At 28.0% G+C, this 7,131-nt stretch overlaps 1 protein-coding gene across 1 annotated transcript in view; it reads left to right on the top strand.

Moving 5' to 3' along the window:
• The window catches only part of LOC108761778 (uncharacterized), a 17,566-nt gene that overhangs the window by 5,435 nt on the left and 5,000 nt on the right, over positions 1 to 7,131 (top strand). The gene's annotated exons all lie outside the window — the stretch shown is intronic.

Here is a 7,131-nt window from a genome sequence, read left to right as displayed (position 1 = left end):
AAATATCAATGTATGCTCATTTGATCGCATTTTTAAAAACGTACCAATAGATGGCCCACTCTGTAAAAACGTACCAATAGATGGCCCACCCTGTACATCTTAGCCCAGCAAGTTCCTCGTTATTTAAATCATTTTATATCGATTTGCGCGCTTTTTTTAAATTATATAAAATTTTTATAAAAATTAAAGAGAGAAATCTGAGTATTGACAAGAGGATTAAATATTATAATTATTACACATACTAAAATTAATAATTAAAAAATTATCATTAATATGTAATATTTCTACCTTATAATTAAAGTCCGACCGAAACTTTTACCGAAACTAAAAAACGATTACACTCATTACGTGTCAGTTTCGACTGAAACTATATAGCTCTTCTTCATAAATATTAATATTAATATGTATAATTATTGTTTCTTTTTCAATAATTAAATTATGATGTTTATGAAGAAGAAGTATTTATATTCTTTGGCCAAAATTTACACACAACCGAAATTTTGGTTTTCGATTTCAGCCGAAATTTAATTATTGTTTCAATAAATTTTGATATTTATGAAGAAAAAGTATATGATATATGGGCATGTCTATACATATGACCTTTATGGGATTCCTATTTTTTAATTTTGATTTTGGGTTCGGTTGAAATTGACATGTAGCCGAGTGTTTCGGTTTAATTTCGGCAAAAGTTTCGGTCAGACTCTACTTATAATCTTAAAGTGCTTATTTTTAGTCACACCCTAAATAAGAAATAAATAGATACCAATTTTTTAGAATAATTTATTACAAATATGTCTATTATAATTAAGACACATTTACATATAAGGTGCGTTCCGATATTCACTACCAGTGCTGAAAATCTATAGCGCACGTAACGTATACTGTATAGTTTCAGCACTAGCAGTGAATATCGGAACGCATAGAAACTTTTGCTACAAGAACATATCCATAATATGCATCCATAATATAATATATGTTTCAGTATCTTTCAACCATATTCTCTTACTTTACTACAATGCGAATAATGTTTGAAGGGAAAGAATTTGGATAAATAAAATCCCTTAATATCAGTGTTATAACAACGAGCGTAATAAGTGATTTCAATTTAAGTAGTTTTGTATTATTATACTGTTATTATATATTTTATTCAAATGTTATGAGGAGACATACACATACAATAAGGATTAGACTAAATATTGTATATCACTTCAAGATTGAATTTAAATGTACTTATTCTTCTTTCTTTTTAAGGTAATAATTAGGTTCGTAATTAGATTATTTGTGTTTATCAAAGTCTAGATTATATATAAATATTTTGTCATTAAAATGTGAAATGTATGAAAAAAGAGTAGTTTATTTCCTTGAACGTAAAAACGTATCGATAGTAATACTATATACCATTTAATAGTATTCGAGAATTAATATAATATACACAAATAGTAAATATAATATACTAATGTTGTATTCTGTTCAAAAAATTCTTACTTTGTTTTTATTTTTTAATATATTTTTTTTAATTACAATTTATTCAGCCTTGTCCCTTTCGAAATATTCTCCTTCTCCGTTGACACACCTCTCCCAATGCCTGTTTACTTCTAAAAGCAGAACTGAGTCTTTCAAAGTCGCATACAGTTCTCCTGCGAACGTTTCAGCACTTCTAAATGATACCTCCATCAAATGAAATGATTCACTGTTTCACTATTGCCAAAGATTCACAATTGATAATATCATATATCAATCAAAAAAGGAGAGTATTTCGAAGGAGAAAAAGTCGAATAAGTAAATGAACCTCAAAAATTATAAAAACAAAGTTCAAAAACTTTTTGAAGAGACGTATATTATAAAAGCATCTTAGAATGATGCAAAAATATAAGGTATATTATTGCGCATAATGGTGGTAGAATAATGGACCAAAAGGAACAACCAATCAAATTTTTGCCTCAAAATAGTCATGTTGCTTTATAATTTGGGACAAATTTTTGATTGCTCAGAAAGTAGCCACTATATATGTTGGACGAGTTCGTCTTCCAGAATGATGCACCTTATATTCTTACATTACAGTACCTACTCATACTAGTATACATAATATACAGAAATCACTTCAAAATAGCAAAATAAACATTTTACCATTAAACATACCCGTTTTATTTATCAAAATTAGGGAATAAAAATTTGTTTATACGTCTTGTATCTTCAATATCTGATTACGATCTTTAAATATTATAAAATCTTTTCTAAATGTTCTGTACTCTGCCGTATGATAAATATTCCCATCTTTCTATATAGCTACTGTAGTACTGCGCTTATTGTATATTGTAAAACCTCAAGGAAAGAACTTCCGGTGTCTTAAAAAATTATGACATAAAAATTAAATGAATAGAAATTTGTACTCTCCAACTTCTTACCAACATATCATTTCAATATAATGATACTTTCGACGTATTTTCTTTACACATAGGGTGATAAAATTATTATGAAGTTTATGATTTGATATGCAATGAATCGCTGAAGGGTGTGCGATAAACATTCGAATATGAAGTAAAGAGAGTGGAGAGGAATCATTATAGATGCATTATGGATATTCCTGTATCATACAGAAGGGATATACATTGATAAAATTATAAGGTACGATAAGAAAAGAGAATGCACCGTGCATTTAAAATATCAATAGGTGTAGATGTAATAAGCTGTTTCTACTTATAAAGTAGAAACGCCCTACCAAACCTAGTAGCACTATCCCTCACATTATATAGATAATGCAAAAACAGCTTATTTATACACATTTCCACGTATTGAATTTATACGCACGATGCATTCTCCTCTCTTATCGTGCCCTATAATTTTGTCAATGTATACTCTTTTCATATGAAACGGGAATATTCATAATACATTTATAGTAATTTCTCCCCTTTTTTGTTCGTTTTATATTCATTTATCACACCCTCCATTGTACATATCGAATTGTAAGTCAGTATTTACAATATTATTCTCATAGTTACGATACGTGCAATGTATAATACATATACATAGTATAGTCATGCTACAGAAATCGGAGAAGTCGGAGAAGTTGAATTTCAAAAAAGTTATTTCCAGCGTGAAGTTAAGTTTATGGATAACGTGGAGTTGGCCGATGCCAAAAGATGCAACAAAGTTTAAGATCACCTGTATGAAACTGTATCAAAATCTGTGCATTATTCTGTTGATTTGCGTGGAGGCACCAATGATATATACCATCGCAAATCATATTAACGATTTTGCTATTTTCGTCGAATTAGTTCTTCAAATAGCCCCTATTTTACACGGCATATGTAATTTCATCTTTTACAAAGTCAATTATCATCACATACAAGTACTTAATATCAATATATTTTACATTAAAGAATTTTACAAATTATATCTATAGACATAATATGTGTATTTGGTTTAAGTGTTCACAATTCAGATATCTTTTTAAATAAGAAAGTCATTAAAAAAATTTGATTAAATAAAATTTAGTGAATAAAATTTGAGTGAATAAAATTTAATTAATCTAAAATTACATAAAAATATAACTACTACTAGAAAACATTTAAAAAAGAATGTCTTTCGTTTAAGTCATTAGAAAAAGATCTAATGACTTAAACGAAAGATATTCTTTTTTAAATGTTTTCTAGTAGCAGTTATATTTTTTAAATAAAACAATAGATCTATTTTATTATGGTTCCATAAGGTATTTTTTTTTACAAATTCATAATAAAATATTATTTTTTATAGTAGTTCCTGAGATACATACATATATTGTTATTTGTATTGCTTTTCTAGACATGAGCAAAAAAATAAAATGCCTTTAATAAAATACTGTTTAATAAAAAAATAATTAAACAAAATAATTTTTATTTAAAAACTTTCTTTAATTTTATTTAAAAAGATAACCGAGTGTGTATACACACTTAGCCAAAGAAACACTAAATATATATATGTATATAAAGGCTGTCTCACAATGTTTGGCCAAACGCTTTTTTGTAGATACAGTAAACTAAACTGAGTCGAAAAGTTCTCTACCATTTTGCAATTTTCGCAATGGTTAACGAGATATTAATTACTAAAAATTATCGAATATTAGTTTTCAATAATTTTTTATTCAAATACTATCAACTTTACAGAAAAACAACAAGAAACAAAAATTGTTTATTTTCTTTTTATGGAGCTCTAAAAATTTTTCCAGAATTTTTTTATTAACTTTTTATTACTGCATTTTCTTATTGGCAACGATTTTTACCAAACATGAGAAAATACGGTATTAAAAAATTCTCAGAACTTTATGAAAAGAAAATAAGCTATTTTTGTCTCTTGCTGTTTTTTTGTAAAGTTGATAGTATTTAAGTAAGAAATTATTAAAACCAATCAGCGATTTTTAATAATTAATATCTTGTTAACAGTTTAATCCGCTCTATTTACATAGATTATACTGAGTCGAAAAGTCCTGTACCATTTTGCGGTGTCAGCAATAGTTAACGAGATATTAATTACTAAAAATTGCAAAATAATGGTCTTGAATAATTTTTTACTCAAATACTATCAACTTTACAGAAAAACTGCAAGAAACAAAAATCATTAATTTTTTTCTCACAAAATTCTGAGAATTTTTTATTAACTTTTTAGTACTGCATTTTCTTATTTTTACCAACATGAGAAAATACGGTATTAAAAAATTCTGAAAAAAATTCTCAAAACTTTATGAGAAGAAAATAAATGATTTTTGTTTCTTGAAGTTTTTCTGTAAAGTTGATAGTATTTGAGTAAAAAATTATTCAAGACCAATATTTTGCAATTTTTAGTAATTAATATCTCGTTAACTATTGCTGACACCACAAAATCGTACAGGACTTTCCGACTCAGTATAATCTGTTTTACCCACGCACGAAACATTTGGCGGTAATTTCCAAACACCCTGTATACATATATATGCATATATACGCACGCGTGAGTGTGTAATATGCACATGTGCGTGCGCGTAAATATGTAATTATTTACAGAATATTACTTTTGAAGCGGAATATTTTTGCGACTCGATGAAACCACGTGAAGAAATTGTGATTCAACGGTACATTGATAAATGTTCCACATTCTATGGTGTGTCTTCGGTTATTTTCTATTTTATTGTGGTAGCAGCCTGCACGGTAGCTCCCATATTACAGCAACCATTTCCAATGTTAGTCGAATATCCGTTCGATGTATATTATGAGCCTTTAAGAACAATTATCTACGCACATCATACTATAGTCGGATTCATAATATCGGGACAATTATGCTTAAATACTTTCGTGGCTGCTTTGCTCTGGTTTGCATCAGCAAGATTTGAAATGTTAATCGAAGATCTGAGGACTTTCACAAATGTCTATCAATTGGTAAAATGTATTAAAAAACATCAAAAAATACTTGAGTGAGTAATAATTTAAATATAAAATGATATCCTTGTTTTTATATGTGCACATAATCTAGTTAAAAAAAGTTGGATAATATAAATATTGAGAACTAAAATGTATTTATTTAGGTACACGGAGGAAGTTATTATTGTTGCTCGTTGTTTTGCACTAACATGTATATGTTGTAGCACGATTAATTTAATAATAATGGGTGTTTCATTTCTTATCGTAAGTACATGTAATAATTTGAAAATTAAAATTTCTTTTCTCTCATAAAAATTTACCTAAAACCTTTATTAAAAATTTATATATAATTAAAGCTATCAAATGTTATATTTGAAATTCGAGGATATACTGAAAATTTATATATTTGCAATATATGTATACATAATTATATAAATATAATATCCATGTATATAAAGAGAAAAAAGATGGAGAGGGAGAGAGATTCTTCCAACTAAATTTAAAAACAAATAAAAACACTGTATTCGGTGCCATTTGCGAATCTTAATGACTAATAATATTTTTGCATAAATCTTGCAATTTCCAGATCAAGCAAACCGATTATTTATCAATTTTAAAACACAGTTCTAAAACGAAACTAGATCATAACGCAATATCATCAATTAAACTGGCAAGCTATTTAATAACAATGATGCTGATGAGCATTTTAACCCTTTGGCCTACAACCACGAGTCTCACTTGTGGTTGTAGGCCAAAGGGTTAAAGTACTATAAAGAATTTATTGCTAATAATATCATCCCAGTTAAATTTCGAATCTGGATCTTCTTACGTTCCCATTATTCGCCATTTCCATTAAACGCCCGCCAAGAAATACAGAGAGGTCCAAATGATAAGATCCAAGTCGTATCCTGGTCGAGATAATATTTTTCACAAATTCTTTACAATTTTAAGGTGCTCGTTAGCATCGGTATTAGTAAATTGCTTGACATTACGTACTACAACTTCAGTTTAAGACCATGTTTTAAGACCGAAAAAAAAAATTGGCGCACAGTTTGCTCGAAGTAAAAATTGAAAGATTTACGTAAAAATATTATTAGGTATCAAAATTTGCTTTAATCGAATATGGCATTCTTCGATTATTTTTGTTGAATATTTCTCGGTCAATTTTTACTTACTATAACATAAATTAAAAATTTTAAGTATTAGAATATCAATGGGAATAATAATGCATATATAATTTTTTTTAAACAGAATCAATCTCTGTTATTGAGGTTCAAATATACCTTCATGATGTTAGCTTGTTTAGCAGAAGTATTTATGTTTGCTTGGCCGGCAGAACATTTGATTTTCTTAGTAAGAGTTACTTATTACAAAAAATCTACTTATTACATAAAACTAATTATATAATATAAATAATTAATATTTATTTCTTTTCCGAGAGCAACGATGTCTCTCAGGCTGCTTTTGATACACACTGGTACAGTCAATCTAATGAAATACGAAAACTTCTGCAAATTATCATGTTGAGAAGTCAAAAAGTGGTAACGATTGCAGTACCATGTATTACACCATCAATATGTTTTAATTACTTGACATCGGTGAGGCAGAGATTTTAATTAATTAAAAATCGTTATCATTTGCATATTTGCTATCACATAATTTTCATTAATTACACAGGCCTGCATGGTTTTGTTGATTGGGATTTAACTATGTTTTCTTATGTAATTTTTCGCGCTGAATCCGAATCCGGCGGCAGAATTGC

The sequence above is a fragment of the Trachymyrmex cornetzi genome, unplaced genomic scaffold (assembly GCF_001594075.2).
Source record: "Trachymyrmex cornetzi isolate Tcor2-1 unplaced genomic scaffold, Tcor1.1 scaffold262, whole genome shotgun sequence".
Classification (NCBI taxonomy): domain Eukaryota; kingdom Metazoa; phylum Arthropoda; class Insecta; order Hymenoptera; family Formicidae; genus Trachymyrmex; species Trachymyrmex cornetzi.
The sequence above is the reverse complement of the archived record's forward strand: the minus strand, read 5'-3'. Positions and strand labels throughout refer to the sequence as shown.